General features: G+C 39.8%; 1 protein-coding gene across 1 annotated transcript in view; it reads right to left on the bottom strand.

Moving 5' to 3' along the window:
• Nucleotides 1-18123, bottom strand: part of LIN7A (lin-7 homolog A, crumbs cell polarity complex component) — a 148632-nt gene that overhangs the window by 20075 nt on the left and 110434 nt on the right. The window lies entirely within an intron of this gene.

Below are 18123 nucleotides of genomic sequence, written 5' to 3'. Positions count from 1 at the left end.
TGGCCAGGCTGGTATGCAATGGCCTAATCTGGGCTCACCGCCACCTCTGCCTCCTGGGTTCAAGCGATTCTCCTGCCTCAGCCTCTTAAGTAGCTGGAATTAAAGGCGTGCAACACCACGCCTGGCTAATTTTATATTTTTAGTAGAGATGGCGTTTCACCATGTTGGTCAGGCTGGTCTTGAACTCCTGACCTCAAGCGATCCACCTCCCTCAGCCTCTCAAGCTGCTGGGAGTACAGGCATGAGCCACTGTGCCCAGCCTGCCCTTCATTCTTCTAACAAGTCAATAAAGATCTAAGCAGAATGAGCAACTGACATGCATGGACAAAAAATAAAAAATATAAATGGCCAATAGACCTCAGAAAAGATATTCAAACTCCCTAGTAATCAAAGAAGTATAGACCAACATAAAAAAATATATATATATATATATATATATATATATATTTTTTTTTTTTTTTTTTTTTTTTTTTTGAGACGGAATCTTGCTCTGTCGCCTAGGCTGGAGTGCAGTGACGCGATCTTGGCTGACTGCAAGCTCCGCCTCCTGGTTTCACGTCATTCTCCTGCCACAGCCTCCCGAGTAGCTGGGACTACAGGTGCCCGCCACCACGCCCAGCTAATTTTTTTCTATTTTTAGTAAAGACAGGGTTTCACCGTGTTAGCCAGGATGGTCTCAATCTCCTGACATTGTGATCTGCCTGCCTCGGCCTCCCAAAAAGTGTTGGGATTACAGGCATAAGCCACCGTGCCTGGCCAATATTTCATTTTTAACTTAAAAATGATAAATATGTATTTTTAAATTTGGTGTACAGACAAGGATGTAGGAAAATTGGACTCGGACTGCTAATAACTTACAAAAACTGGTGAAATTTTTCTGGAGGGCACTATTGTTATGCATTGAATAAGCCCTTATTATAAGTGAATAATTTTATATTCAGAAAAATCTATTCAGGATACAATCAAATATGCACACATACTTATAAGATAGATATGATAGAAAACAAAAAACAAATCAATTCTTGGCTTTTGAGTTTCAAAACAGTCTTTTGAACATCATAGCATAGACAATACTTGGAGAAACTATGTTTCCTCTGAGTAAACACAATGCTGCTTTTTTCCCAATCTTCTGAAGATTCTCCAGGTTAGGATGATGAAGAAGCAAAAAGAAGAAAGTTGTAATTAGACTTTATAGGACCCTACATAAGGAAACCCTGGCTCCTGCCCCTCTGAGTGGATCACCAGGGCAGATGACAGAACCTTTAATTTACAAGACGGAACTGCCAAGGCCTTTTTGCCTTGCTTCTTGGGTAAAGTACAGAGAAAAAAAATCACTATGCAGTGTGATAGATGGAGACTGAGATAAGGTTAAAGAGTGTCAGACCACCTAGGAGTCACACTGAAGAGGCAGAGAAGGCCACCCTCAATTGTTTGACATTACATTTTCACAATCCAAGCAGAAGGGAAACTCAAACTGGATACTAAATTGAGTTACAGAAAAATAAAGGAAGTGAAATCTTAAGCACCCTTGAATTGTACCTTCAGATTCATAATTTCTACTGCAGATTTGGAGACTTAAGGGATCATTTGATCATCGGCTTAGTCACTCAACTAATATGTTTATTAAGCATTTATTCTGTGAATTATAGTCTACTACGTTTCTTGAGAAAACATGAAAGGAAGGTAAACTTTGACAGCATCGTGCAATATAAACCCTATTTTCAGTGTGTTTGTAATTTCTTTATAACTGGTCCCACGATGATTTGTTAATGCATAGAATTTTCCTTTGAAAGGAAAACTTGGTGATTTGGTTGTCTACATGCCCTTCTCTAATTTCTTTTTTAATATTAAAACTTACATATTTATGTTTTAATAATAATGGTTCACCCATTTTCTAGGCCAAATCATCAGTCTGTAGACTTCTTCGTGGCTTTTGTTCTATTTGCTTTTATTTAATAGGGTTGGAGATTCTAGGCCAGACCTTTAGAGGCCCATTATCTCTGTTTTGGCACTGTGTCTGCAATTCAGTTGCCACAGGAGGGCTGTGGTACTAATGTGTGTGGGCCATTAGGCTCTCACAGTGGTGGTGAAGAGTTGAGAGAAATACGGCTGGCTGGTGCACCACACACCAGGCCCTGCAAAACCATCAAGGTTATCCTCTTCCAGTCCCTGCTCTGCCCTCTCCCACACACTCAGCAATGTATCAAAAGCAGACTCCACAGTTTTCAGTTCCAGAAATTTTGCCTTCATGCTTTATCTTCAGTTTAGACAAGGACTCAGATTCTCTTTAAGGCTCAACAGAGTCAACAGGTCTCTTGGTTTGGCTCTACTGTCTTTCCCACCAGGACACAGAGCCACTATGAGTGATCTGGGCAGTGTCACAGTTCCTCATTTGTACTACTGAAATGCTTTACTAACATCCTAAAATTATATAATTAAGCAGCTAAGAAGTGAATTTTAGAAAGATATTAAGAAATATAAGCATACTTGAAAAATTTTTATTTCAAACACTCCTCAACTTTGCTTTTTAATTGTTTTCAGAAAGATATCTTAATTCTTGTCTTAAGGATTATTTTTGTGGCCTTTTTTTCCCACTAGCTTTGCCTACTTTGTAAATACTTTTGAGTACATATGCTTGTCTCCTTAACCTATTATTTATCTCTGGAGTGCTTTTAGTCCGTCAGTATAACTTTGTAACAAGAATAAGGCAGTTTTATCTTCTTCTTTCTTTCCGTTTTAAGGTAAGAACAAGAAATCAAACCATCTTGCCACAGAAGTCTTGTTGCATGAATAAAAAGAAGCCAAAAGATCTACTCAGTTAGGGTATAAATGTTGATGTGCAGGCCCTTTACAGGTATTCCTTGAGCCCTGAAAGTTCAGCATCTATTCTTGCTTTTGACTTAGTCTGTGTCTCACTCTTAATGAAAGTATGCATCATTTCTAGCTAAATATTTAAGACATATTTTGAAATGCGATAGATTATTTATAAACAGTTAAGCTATTTTATCAAAGCTGTATATACAAGCACTCCTGATTCAGAGTTGTCTTTTATAAGAACCAGGGTTAAGTTTGATCAATCACTGAAAACTTGTAGCACCAGCTTCCTACATAGGCTGAGAAGGTGGTTCTTATATGACTTCAAGAGCTCTAAAAAGACTTCTTATTTTAAAGTGAAACCCCCTCCTCCATTTAAAACCTGAAATTCTATATTTTTAAGTTTTATCCCCTTGCTTTAAGAGTTTTGTTGTACCTATTGCATTAGCATAAATTAATTTAACAAGGCCTTGCAATGGACATCTGGTAAAATTGGATTTTATTAAGAAGGTGAGGAATGATGAGAACAGCCTGAGGGTATAGTAGGTACCCAGGAAATATTTTGGCCAAAGAGAAGTATCACCTAAAACAGAAAAACCCCTAAAAAGAAATGTTACCTACCCCACAATTATGCCTAGGCTGGCCATGAGCATACATGAAATGAATTAAAATGCACTATGAAGACTGGACATTCCCATCCCGAAAATGCTTCTATCTTTAGCTGACAAATCTTTTAACAATAAATATAAAAATTAATATGAGGTCAGGCACAGTGACTCATGCCTGTAATCCCAGCCATTTGGGAGGCTGAGGCCGGAAGGAAGATTGCCTGAGCCTAGGAGTTCAAGACCAACCTGAGTAACATGGCAAGACCCCATCTCTACAAAGAATTTTTTTTTTTAAATAGCTGGGGCGAGTGGCACGTGCCTGTGGTCCCAACTACTTGGGATGCTGAACCAAGAGAATGGCTTGAACCCAGGAGGTCGGGGCTGTGGGGAGCCATGTTTGCGTCACTGCACTCTAGCCTGGGCAACAGAGCAAGACTCTGTAAAAAAAAAAAAAAAAAAATGTATATATATACACACTCACACATACACACTATTATATACATTAGTTATTATATACAATAGTTGTATATATATATGGAGCCTTCAAATAGTTGTATTACAATAAATACAAGCTAATAAAATACGAAACTGATATAAAAACCATACGAACTGGATCTCCTATAATATTGATATGCAAAGAAATATATTTTCATTTAGGAAGCTGGGAAAAAAATAGCTCAGTAAATAACCAAAGGCATACTTGTTTCATCAGCAATCTCATACAGCAGTAAGCTCTAGGCAGCTTTCAAGTTAGTTAATTTGATTGAAGTTTAGCAAATCAATGGCTGGCAAATGAACCAAGGTTTTCTTTGCTTCATTTTGTTTTGAGATGAAGTCTTACTCTGTCACCCAGGCTGGAGTGCAATGGCACGATCTTGGCTTACTGCAACCTCCATCTCCCAGGTTAAAGCGATTCTTGTGCCTCAGCCTCCCGAGTAGCTGGGACTACAGGTGCCTGCCACCATGCCCAGCTACTTTTTGTATTTTTAGTAAAGACAGGGTTTGCCACATTGGCCAGGCTGATCTCGAACTCCTGGGCTTAAGTGATCGGCCTGCTTCAGCCTCGCAAAGTGCTGCGTTTACAGGAATGAGCCACCGCGCCCAGACTCAACCAAGTTTTGAACATGGCTGCATTCTGTTCATTCAATAGTTTTTCTATTCGTATACACTGTGAGATATTAAAATGGTAGCTTATTTCTGGTATGCTCATATTTCTGGTATGCTCAATTTCCTGGTTGATTAAGGATCATCCCTTATAAGAGAGAATTTGAATTGCACGACATACATGAATTTGCTCATGACATGTGCTCTCTCTCTCCCGCTTCCATAGAGGGTTAAATTTTGACCCTGGCTAGATCTCAGATGGAAGCAATGCCTGCCCTGGGAAGCAATCATGCGATCTGTGCACCATCAGTCGTCAACTGGCCAAGTTTTTAGGCAGGTTTTTCTCTGTGGGAATTACATAGACATCATCTTGATCCAGTTTTCTGATGGATAAGTTACTTAAACACTTCGTTGGACAACAAGAGTTAGCTAGACCTTGTAGTTATTCAAGGCATATCTACAGCCAGGTTTATGCATAGACTCCTAAATAACATCAGTCATTCCTTTAGATTAAAGGCCAAATGATGTTATCATCATTTGGAGTAAACGACATTAAGGGTATTAGGTAATTATACCTTAGTGAATTAGATAGCTCAGAAACACAGAACATTATACCTAAAAAGATCTTTAGAAATAATCTCATTTATGTCCTTATATCTTAATACGTAAGGAAACAGACACCAAGACTGGCTATGACTTACTCCATTTTATAAGTCTGTTAGTTGTAGGTCTGGATTAGAACTCATTTTTCTTGATGACTGCTCTTTCAACAACCCCATGCTAATTTTCTAGTTTAACTAATCCCAAAATGAAATACATGGAGTGTCATTTTTGTGTGATGCAAAAGGATAGGAACTAATGGCAAGAAAAAGATCTGGCAACTCCTAGCTCAAAGGTGTGAGCTGGAGTGGAGGAGCAGCATGGGGCTACCTGAAGGACTCACTACTACTAGGATTAGGGGGTTATGATTCTCAACTTTGAAAAGGCCCAGCATAACCAAGCAAAGATCTATTCCTTTCCCACAAAGATAACAGTGATTATTTTTTTCTTATGATAGTTTTACTTTTGTTCCATGAAGTTCTTTTGTTTGTTTGTTTTCTTTTTGAGATGGAGTCTCGCTCTGTCACCCAGGCTGGAGTGCAGTGGCTGGATCTCGGCTCACTGCAAGCTCCGCCTCCCCATGACGTTCTTTTACTATCATTTTATTTTAAGAGCGTGTGTGTTCATACATATAAATGTGTGTAAACATGCATGTGTGTATATGTATACTGTAGTTTTTATTGACCATTTATTAAGTAAAAGGCTGTTTTCTGTGCATTTTATCTAATCCTTGCAACATATCTGTTAAAAAGGTAATGAAAAGGTTAAGAAATGTGTCCTAGGTCACCAGGTAGTAAGTCAAACAGATCAACCTGCAATGAGCTTTATCTGTTTCTAGAGTTGAGGCTCTTACCTACCAATCCTTAATCTTAAATAAAATAATAAAGAAAAAGTAAGTATCATATTGGCAGTTTTCCTTACTCATAGAGATGTTTAGGCCAGTCACTCTTAAACCTTGACTTACATAGAAGTCAACTGAAGAACTTTTTAAATATAGAGACCTAGGTTCTTCCCAGCCTTGCCGTATTAAGATCTGTAGCAATATGACCTAGGAATATATAAATACAAAACTCTGATCCAGCCAGCCAGTCTCTGACATGTAGATTTGTGTTTGGACACACTACTCTAAACCCAAATAGAACTAACGAAAATAGTAAAAGTCATCTTAAGGGTTTCTCTACAACCTTACTACAGAAAAAAGGTGTTGGTTAGATGACGGAAATCTTATGATTTTGCCTTGATGTAGCTCTATAGTTGGCATTTTTGATCATTAAAGAAAACAATGTTGATTGAGTATTTAATTAAGAAAGAAATATCTTTGAATAAGCTACAGGATATACAATAATGCCTCCTTATGCACAGTTTCAGTTACCCATGGTCAATCAAGGTCCAAAAATAGGTGAGTACAGCACAATGGGATATTCAGAGACAGAAGGAGACATCACATTCACATAACTTTGATTGCAGTACATTGTTATAATTGTTCTATTATTGTTGTTGTTAATCTCTTACTGTGCCTGATTTATAAATTAAACCATCCTAAATATGTATGTACAGTAAAGGAAAAAATGTAGTATACATTATTCAGAAAAGAATTTTATGATGTTTTATCTTTCCCTTTTTTCAAATGTGTTAATTTTCCTGTTCTAAATATAGTCTTTTTTGATTAAGAAAAGTGGAAAATGTATTAAAAGTATCACATTTATCTCTTGGAAAAATATGCTAATGATCTCCCATAGTACTTTGTTCTTGCTTTATGCTAATATCTATCACAAGTGCACTATAATTTATCAGTTCACCGTCATTCTGTTGCCACCAGACTGTCCAAGAGCAGGATGAGTCTAATTTATTTATCTCTGTGTCCAGCATTTATTATGAACTCAATAAATACTTAGTCAATGAATATAACATCAATATAAAATATAAAGTCTCATAGGCTAAGGAACCAGTATTGCCTGGGTTTGAATCTGAGCTTCTTCCCTTACCAGCTCTGTGAACACAGAAAAGCTGCTTAATATTTCAAAGCTTCACTTTCCTTTTCTGTAAATTGGGCATCATAGTGTACTTAGTTTATAGAATTATTATGAGCATTCAATTTAACATACATAAAGCACTTGGAACAGTGCCTCGGATTTACAAAGGGTCCAACAAATGTTGATTCTTTGTTGAACTATTTTCTTGTTGATGGTGTTGCTTAGGGCTTCAGATGTTTACAGACAACAACAGCAACAAAATATGATTTTGCCTCTGGTGTAGGTAGAAGTTTTCTTTATATTATTTGGGAAGCAAAAGTTTACCAAGTAAATTAATAGTGTATGCGGCTTATTAGAAGAATGTTTAAAACTGTCTAGGTGAATCCACTGCTGTTAATCATCCTCAAGTAATTTAGTGGCATCATTTCCATTCGTACAATTGATATGCTAATTACAAATGATCATTAGTTATTCATTAAAACTGTTCCTCTCAGTCCCTCAACAATGTCATGGTCTGTTAGATAAAGAAGGAACGTGCAGGAGATTTACCTGATAGGAGCATGCATAATGTGAGGGAACTTGAGAGGGGAAAATCATCAAATAACTAAACACCACAAAAGAGCAAGGAGGTTAATGGAACAAAAAGTGTATATAATTATACATATTCTTATCCTGTGAGAGCAGTTAGAAATAGAAGACTTTTTGAACCATGAAAGTGGAGAATGCGGAGCATTATCAGTAAGCCTGGGGGCAGAAAACCGAAAACGAGCAAAAAAGCTTTAGAAAAAGATCAGTGCCTTCTAGCAATGAGATATTCACAAATCTAACATTTGGTTGACCTCAGCCCACCTTTCAGATCTGGAGACTAAAACGGGAAACAAATGCAGCTACTACATCCCGGTGGCAATGCTTTATAGTAACTGCCTGATCCTTGATGTCTGCACCAAAAGGAGGGAAAAGTCCTGATGGTTGCTGGAATGAAGATTAAACACACACACACACACACACACACACACACACACACACACACACACACACACCCATCTTCAGGAGTACAAACGTGAGCTTTAGAGGTCTGAAAACAGAACAAAGCTGCCTGGGAAAATATTCCTCGAAAATGATACCTTTAAATCAGTCTACTAATTAATTATTGAGTGGTGGGTTTCACCCAGGAAGCAGGGATAATAGAGAACCCTTGCCAACTGTGATTCACACTGGTTTGTCTCTGAGACGCAGGCTGTGCACCCCCATGCTTTCCCACCCATGACACTCTGTGACACTACACCCCCAATGAGCAAAGGCTTAGAAATGTACATATTCCTAAGCAGAGTGTTGTGACTGCCAGTTCTCATTATTTGCCTCCAGGTCTGCATTAGGATAGGGGAGGGGTTGTGGAAGTGGTGATCCCCACCATCCCCTACATATCCACCAAGAACTACCTCCCTGATACTCACCCCATTACAGCTCCACTTACAAAATGCAAATACATCTTAACCACTAAAATTCACTGTGACTTCTTAAACCACCAAAGCCTTAGCAGAGCCAGGGTGCCAGGGCAGAAAGGCCAGGGATTGGGGTCAGGAGGATCTGGATTTGAATCTTAGACAAGTTGCTTATTAACAGTGTGACCTTTGGAAATGACCTCTCCCCTCTCAGATAGGGACTGTTCCAGTTTTAGCACTGAAAGTCCCAGGAAATGCATCAGGCCTGGGCAAACCAAGATAATAAGTCACCCAAGACACAAGATGTTGCACATGTGCACAGTGCATAGTAGTGCCTGGTAAATTTTTTTTTTTTAATTAAAAATACTTTATTGTTAAAAATGCTAATGATCATCTGAGCCTTCAGTAAATCATAATCTTTTTGCTGATGGAGGGTTTTGTCTTTATATGGATGGCTGTTGACTGACCACAGTAGTGGTTGCTAAAGATTGGGGTGGCTGTGGCAATTTCTTAAAATAAGAAAACAATGCAAATACATGTGATGGCAGCTGCAGCCAGTATGGAGTGGACCCTGTGAAGACACTAGCTACAGTGGGGGAGGTGCTGCAGGGCTGTGGGCTTTAGGGAGCCAGTGGGAGCCAGCAACAGGCGGAAGCCCCACCCCTTCCAAATTGGAGGGGCAAGAGCCCCACCATCTTGGGCTCAGCTGCAGTTGCCCAGCTGCAGGTGCAGACCCAGGCATCTCTGCATTCTCAGGGACCCAAGAAGCCCCTCTCCCCTTGCAGGCTCAGAAGTGCCTGCTCCTGCTGCCTGGCCTCTCCCAGCTCCCTGTGCCTGCTCAGATTTCAGAGCAAAGTTGATGCCAAGTGCAGGCACTGTTGCAACCAGGCCAGGCATGTGTGCGCTCAGGGGAGCACTGACAAGCCAACCCTCTGACACCTCAGCCGTCTGCGAACTTTGGGCACTGATGAGCCCAAAGTATTTGTCCGTTTTCACACTGCTAATAAAGAGATACTTGAGACTGGATAGTTTATAAAGGAAAGAGGTTTAATTGACTCACAGTTCCACGTGGCTGGGGAGGCCTCACAATCATGGCAGAAAGCAAGGAGGTGCAAAGCTACATGGCAGCAGGCAAAGAGTGAATGAGAGCCAAGTGAAATGGGAAACCGCTTATAAAACCATCAGATCTTGTGAGACTTATTCACTACCACAAGAACAATATGCGGGCGCTGTGTGCAGTGGCTCATGTCTATAATCCTGGCACTCTGGGAGGCTGAGGTGGGTGGATCACCTGAGGTCAGGAGTTTGTGACCAGACTGGCCAACATGGTGAAACCCCGTTTCTACTAAAAATACAAAAACTAGCTGGGTGTGGTGACAGGCGCCTGGAATTCCAGCTACTCAGGAGCCTGAGGCAGGAGAATTGCTTGAACCCAGGGGGTGGAGGTTGCAGTGAGCCAAGATCATGCCACTTCACTCCAGCCTGGGTGAAAGAGTGAAACTCTATCACACACACAAAAAATAAAAATAAAAGGAGTAACTGCCCCAATGATTTAATTATCTCCCACTGGGTCCCTTCCACAACACGGGCATTATGGGAGCTACAATTCAAGATGAGATTTGGGTGGGGACACAGCCAAACCATATCAGGAAGGAAAGCTGAGGGGGCCTAAGGGTGGCTTGGCACAAGACTGTAGGTGTCTCTCAGCACAAAGAGCCAGGGCATCATGGGCATCAAGGATGGCAGGGTAATGGTGGCAGGAGGCAGGCAGATCCTGGGTGGAAAGGGGTGGATTCCTGGTGAAGCCCCACCTTCAAGCCAGGGACAGCCTGAAGCCCGAGGGCTGGGCTGCCTGTTTGGCAGACCAGAGTGAGAACTTATGGTGCTTTCTCTTGGCCTGCCTATGGACCAATCAGCATGCACTTACTTCCCTCTGAAGCCCATTAAAACCCCAGACTCAGCCAGACTCGTGCAGATGATGGGTCGACCTGTCTGCAGAGAGGAGCTACCCACTGTGGATCTCCTCTCTGCTGAGAGCTGAGCAGATGATGGGACAACCTGCCTGCAGAGAGGAGCTACCCACCTTGGGTCTCTTCTGAGCTGTTCTGTTGCTCAACAAAGCACCTCTTCACCTTGCTCACTCTCCACTTGTCTACATATCTCATTCTTCCTGGACATAGGACAAGAACTTGGGACCTGCCAAATGGCAGGGCTGAAAGAGCTGTAACACAAACAGGGCTCAAACATGCCCCTTGCTCATAACGTTGTGGGTGATGAGAAGGAGAGAAGAGCTACAGCCCTTTGGGGAGCCCAGACCTAAGAGCTCCCCGAGCCAGGGTTGTGACACCCTCTTTGGGGCTTTGCAGTTCCTGGCTACTCCAAGCTTCCAGGCACCATTGCAGTCCCTGGTGCCAGGCATGGAAGCTGTTTGTGGTACACCTGGTCCAGCTACAGCCTTCTAGGGAGACAGCCCCTGTGCCAGCGCCTAGAGCTGCCCACCCTGCCACAGCCAGCATGCCTGGCTCTGTGCAGTGGCCGGACCCCATGCTCGCTTGCTCGCACACTCCTCACCACTCTGCACCTGGCTTGCCCCTGATAGGCATGGGATCCAGGCGAGTAGCAGAAGCTGAGCACAACTTGCCAGGCTGAATGTGTGGAACGAGCCCAGCAGGCCTGAGCAAAATCTGGGCAAAGGTGTCACTGGACACAGAGGCTTCCAGCCAGAAAAGTGACACCCCAAGGATTCTGTGACACATGGAAATTAAATAATCTGCTCCTGAATGATCATTGGGTCAACAATGAAATCAAGATGGAAATTTACAAATCTTTGAACTGAATAATAATATTGACACAACCTATCAAAACCTCTGGGATACAGCTAAGAAGAAAGTTCATAGCACTAAATGCCTACATCAAAAAGTCTGAAAGAGTACAAATAGACAATCTAAGATCAGACCTTACAAAACTAGAGAAACAAGAACAATCCAAACCCAAACCCAAACCCAGCAGAAGAAAAGAAATAACTAAGATCAGGGCAGAGCTAAATGAAATGAAACAAAAAATACAAAAGATAAATGAAACAAGAAGCTGATTCTTTGAAAAGACAAATAAAATTGATAGTCAATTGGTGAGATTAACCAAAAAGAGAGAAGATCCAAATAAGCTTAATTAGAAATGAAACAGGAGATATTATAACTGATACCGCAGAAATACAAAAGATGATTCAAGGCTACTAAGAACACCTTTACACACATAGACTAGAAAACCTAGAGGAGATGGATAAATTCCTGGAAATGTACAACTTTCCTAGATTAAACCAGGAAAATATAGAATCTCTGAACAGACCAATAACAAGCAGTGAGACAGAAACGGTAATAAAAAACATTGCCAACAACAAAAAAAAGTCCAGGACCAGATGGATTCACAGCTGAATTCTATCAGACGTTCAAAGAAGAATTGGTACCAATCTTATTAACACTATTCCACAAGATAAAGAAAGAGGAAATCCTCCCTAAATCATTCTATGAAGCCAGTATCACCTTAATACTGAAAGCAGGAAAGGACATAACAAAAAATTAAAACTACAGACCAATATCCTTGATGAACATAGATGCAGCAATCCTTAACAAAATACTAGCTAACCAAATCCAACAATATATCAAAAAGATAATCCACCATGATCAAGTGGGTTTCTTATCAGGGATGCAGGGATGGTTTAACATACGTAAGTCAATAAATGTGCTACACCACATAAACAGAATTAAAAATGAAAATCACATGATCATCTCAGTAGATGCAGAAAAAGCTTTTGACAAAATCCAGCATCCTTTATGATTAAAACCCTTAGCAAAATCAGCATAGAAGGGACATACCTTAAGGTGATAAAAACCATCGACAACAAACCACCAGCCAACATTCTACTGAATGGGGAAAAGTAGAAAGCATTTCCTCTGAGAACTGCAACAAGACAAGGATGCCCACTTTCAGCACTTCTATTCAACATAGAAGGAACACTTCTATTCAAACGAGAAAGAAAGGGCATCCAAATCAGTCAAGAGGAACTCAAACTGCTATTTGCTGATAATATGATTGTATACCTAGAAACCGTAAATGTTATTTCTTTATAATTTTTTTTTAAAAAAATCAATAGCCAGGAAGGGAAGGGGTTTTATCAGAGAATGCATCATTGCCAGCATGAAGAAGGGGAAAGGAAGGAGAGATCTGAGTGATAAGAAAGGTTTGAAACAGTTAGGTTTGAGGGCAGTTAAGTCATTTTTGCCCACTCTGCAATTCTGCCAAGACCCTAAAGACAGACCTAGTGCCATGAGGCATTATCTCCTTCTGCCACTGCAGAATCCCAGGGATGATTCAGCCTGGTTTAAAATGTGAAACTAGCTTAGAAAGAGTAGCCAGAATCAGAGGAAGACTTTAAAGTGTTTATGAAGCAGTGTTGTGTACCGGGATACTGACTGAGATCTCTCAGAATAAATAACAAGGCCCACCCTTCCAATCATTTTCCCTGACTTTTTTGACAGGTGGGCTGTTACAGTGATGGAAACAGGGCTGAAGCTAGGGGGTTCTATAAAAGATTCTGCAACCTAGAAAAAGTCTTAGCCTATAGGAAGTTTTTGAGAAATCTTACTCCCCTAAGCAAGGAATACATCATCCTATCTCCTCTTGCAAGATGACAGCAAGTATCATGGGCAATGACATCTCCTAGAATTCCGTCAATCAGAATAGATTTTTTTTTTCTGTAAGTATCTTACTCTAGCGAGCTCACACAGATCATAGTTTTTCAAGTGGTGTCATAGAGACAACAATAGATTGCTGAAATTATTCAACCAAACCCTTCAAAAGATGCACTTTAAATATCTAGCCTATTTTATAATCCTAGAAGCCCAGGCAATTTAATATAAAACATCAGGGGGAAATAAGCAAATCTGGGCAGAAGTTGTCTGAGCCTGGCACTGTCAAATGTGTTTCCTATAAAGTGTAAAATGGCATGGAAATTTATGTTGATGTGTATGATGAATAATAAAACATTAATAATAGCTATAACATTTAATTTAATTGCAGAGATTCAACATGGCAGATGCTTTCTTGCAGGAGAAGTCAAAATTTAAAGGCTATTTCAGGTTTACTGTCCAATATCTCTGTAGCTGTGCATATAAATGTCTTTTCCAATTAAATGTATACCCACAGAATATTCTTTGCTTTTGTCACCATTGATTTATACTAAGATTTTTGCTTATTTTGAATGCTGTAACTGGCTCTAACCTCCAAAGGTTCTTTTCAACCCTCTTCTGTAGTTCCTGCTATCACTAGTCATGTAGCCTCCCAAGTTGGACCCTCCTGGGGACATCTTCCCTCAACCTACATCCAATTAACCACCAATACTGGTTGATATTAATGCATCAATTACCAAAATTGCATCTCATCCTCTCCTCCCTCTTATTTCTTATGATTTCTTGCCTGGATTTCCTCCAGCTTCTCTCTTGTCTAAATGCTTCTACCTATTCCAGCCAGAGTTACTTTGCTTCTTTTTTTTTTTTTTTAGATGGAGTCTTGCTCTGTTGCTCAGGCTAGAGTGCAGTGGCGTGGTCTTGGCTCACTGCAACTTTCCCCTGCTAAGTTCAAGCTATTCTCCTGCCTCCGCCTCCCGAGTAGCTGGTACTATAGGCATGTGCCACCATGCCTGGCTAATTTTTGTATTTTTAATAGAGACGGGGTTTCACCATGTTGGCCAGGCTGGTCTCGAACTCCTGACCTCAGGTGATCCTACTGTCTCAGCCTCCCAAAGTGCTGGGATTACAGGCATGAGCCACCACCCCTGGCTGAGTTGCTTGGTTTTTGCATGCCCTTGCTTAAAATCTATTGATGAGTAGAAAGAGCACAACTATGATAGGCACTGTCCTTGAGGGCAGGGGCCTTGCTACATTGATGGTTTACCCCTGATACCTAGCACAGTGCACAGTACTCATCCAATGTTTGTTTAGCTAATCTGAAGAGGGCTGACTTTAAAGCTTAGGTCAAAGATTACTGCTATAAGAAGGTTATTTCATTTCCCTGAGCCTCAGTTCCCATATATGCAAAATGGCATTAATAACATCTCCTTCAGGGCTGGGTGCAGTGGCTCAGGCCTGTAATCCCAGCACTTTGAGAGGCCAAGGTGGGCAGATCAGGAGGTCAGGAGATCGAGACCATCCTAGCTAACATGGTGAAACCCTGTCTCTACTAAAAATACAAAATATTAGCTGGGCGTGGTGGTGGGTGCCTGTAGTCCCAGCTACTCGGGAGGCTGAGTCAGGAGAACGGCGTGAACCTGGGAGGCGGAGCTTGCAGTGAGCTGAGATCCTAACACTGCACTCCAGCCTGGGTGACAGAGTGAGACTCTGTCTCAAACAAACAAACAAACAAACAAAACATCTCCTTCATAGAGGTCATTTAGGTTTATATGGACTACCCGTGTAAAGTGCCAAGTACTAAACCTGGCTCACAGAATGTACCCAATAAATACATTACCCCATACATATTTTTCAGTTTTCTAGAAATGAAAATGAAAACATCCTGTTTCATGCAAAGCACTTCCCATGTACAGGCAGGTCCAATTCTATTTCCTAATATTAATCTTCAACATAGAAGCAACACTATGCTTTTGATTTCAGCTTGTGTTTTCATGTTTCTATAATCTCTCAGTTTTATTTCCTCAGTGTAGAATGTCCTTCCTCCACTCTGTTTTAATAAACCCCCACCCATCATTCAAAGCCCATCCCAAACAGTACTTATTCTCTATTATGTCGATTTCCTGCTCAAAATAAATAGCAAACACTTTACGATGGCTTATAAGGACCTTCACTCTTCACTCCCAGCTGGCCTCTATAACCTTATGTCTAATACTTTCCCCATCATTCATATTCAAATCGTTCTGGGCGTTTTTTTGTTCTTGCTTATACCTAGTTCATTCCTGCCAGAATTTTTATGACTAGCTTCTTCACATAAAGTTCTCAGCTACAAGCTGCTCAACTGTACTATCAGTTAGGGAGATGCAGATTAAATCTAAAATAAGATCAAAATCATTCACGTGTTTAAAAAAAGAATGTATCCCCAAGGATTTGTTGAAATTTATATCCTCATAAAACATACAAGTGTAAATTGATATAGGATTTTTGAAAGTCAATTTGGCAATATCTATTAAAATAAAGTATATCCATATCTTCCTATCCTGGCTTGCATATATTAGGATCTACCTGAGAAAAATAGTTACTCATATGCATAAAGATTTTCATTCAAGCCGTGCTCAAAATAGCAAAACAAAATTAAACAAAAAACCATTTGGTTAACAAACTGAATGTCCATCAATAGGGGAATAGTTAAATGAACCATATATAGCATATTATATAGAAGATTTAAAAAGGTCTATGTACTGATGAGGCAAAATCCCCAAGACATTATTAACCAAGAAAGCAAGTCATAGATAATAATAAGTATATGTAAAAATAGCAGTGTATTTAAGAAAATCACTTATAATAATAATAATAGTAGCTTATATTCATTGAGTATTTACTATCAGGTACTGTTTCAAGGGCTTTCAATGTAGCAAAATAGTGACTTTTCATAACAACATTGCAAGTTATGTAATGTTATCATCCCAATTTCATATATGAGGAAACTGAGACACAGAAAAGTTAAGTAAGTTTCCATGGCCACACCATTAATGGGTAACAGATCATTGTCTGGAGGCTGACCTCTTAATCACAGCCCTGCATTGTCTCATATGTTTGTATTTAAAAATAAATAAATAAGTAAATAAATGTGGTGTGTGTGTGTATGTGGTGTGTGTGTGTGCTTGAATACAAAGAGAAACGTTTAGATGTATGCTCACTATGGTGTTTCTACACGTGGAGAGAGAAAGGGGCTGGAACGGATTGACGAAAACAGTTAAAGGGACTCTTTAAAAAAATCTGATTTTAGTCTTTCCACACTGAATTATTTTAAAATTTGCTAAGAATGCATTTACATATTTATTGTATATTTTTAAACACAATAGCCCAGTATCATCCCATGAGGAACATGAGAGGAAAGGTCATTCTAGAACAAACCAAAGAAGGTGGGACAAAGGATAATTTTGTTTAAATAGTACTTTCAGGCAGAGCTTTCAAGTAATTTGGGCAAGATAAGTCCCCCAAAACAAAAGCAAAAATCCCTACAACTGTAATTCTATAATTGCCTGGGTAATTCAGGTGAAATAAAGGGATTTTAGCAAAATTACCTCCAAATTTACAGATGTAGAAGTATAGTTTGTGGGAGCTTCAAAACCTCAATCTCAATGTAATGCCAACGAGATTCTGTTTGAACAATCATGACTGAATGGTTTTTCTCCCGACATCGTTAATTTGCTGAAACCCAAGTTTTCCTTTCTTATATTTCCTCTCAGTTGTTTATTTGTTGGGGCCAGCATATCAGTTACACGGCATGGCAGATCATTCATGGTTCAATATATAGGCTATAAATCCATGTTTTCAAGGAATAATGTTCAACGGAAAAATCATGAGGAAGGATTATGAAATCCTTCATGTTTAAAATTTTGCTTTTCATCTAATGGCTCCTGAGATTAAAAACAAACAAACGAACTTGCAGTGATCTCAGTCTTGATAGATGTGAGATTCCACAGAGAGTAATCAGTTGACCTAGGAATTTTTCTGAAAATGAAATGAGTTGGCTTTGTCTTTCTTCTTTGGTACAATTACTGTTGATCTTATCCCTCTTCCCCAAATAATAATGTGTCATAACAAAGAAACATCAATATTCTCTACATAATAGATCATAATGAGAGAGATAATAATGAGATCTGTGTTTCTCTCACTAAATATTAACTTACATCCACATCTGGTGGCCCTGCCTTTAATTCTGGCCACTTCTAAACCACTCTTCACATTGCAATCATAGTAATCATTCCAAAACGCACTCTCGTGCTTAAAATAATTACATGTCCCATATTGCAGATACAGGCCAAAGTCTTTCAGCCTAGTGTACCTCACCCTTTGTGATCTGGCCCCTGCGTATATTTTCACCCTCATTTGCTAATCCATGAAGGTCCAAACAGGAGAATACACAATTTTCTCTTGTGTCTGGGCCCTTTCTTGTGATGGCTGTTTCACCTTCCTCACTGCCTTCGTTCACCTGCCCAACACTTGCCTATGGGAGAACTGTCTGTGCTCAACCCCTCTCCATCCCCCTGTTTGGGTAAGATGCTACCTCTATGGTATCCCATGGAGCCCCATACTTATCATTATTTAGAAAATAACCTGTATCACAAAGATGATCTGCTTCCCTCCTTACTTCTTCCCCATAACTATAAGTGAAATAGAAGATATTGTATTTATTTTTTATTTTGCCAGTGAGTAAGACAATGCCAGGCCCAATAACATTCTTGCCAAATGAATTAATAATTAAATACTTAAGCTTTTTGATGGTTAATGTTCATCAGTCAATTTTTTAAACTTAAATAGGTTGCCACATTTCATAAAAAACTCATAGTTTTATATTTAAATTGCAGATACAGGCCAAAGTCTTCAGCCTAGT

This window comes from Nomascus leucogenys, chromosome 10 (genome assembly GCF_006542625.1).
Source record: "Nomascus leucogenys isolate Asia chromosome 10, Asia_NLE_v1, whole genome shotgun sequence".
Classification (NCBI taxonomy): Eukaryota; Metazoa; Chordata; class Mammalia; order Primates; family Hylobatidae; genus Nomascus; species Nomascus leucogenys.
The sequence above is the reverse complement of the archived record's forward strand: the minus strand, read 5'-3'. Positions and strand labels throughout refer to the sequence as shown.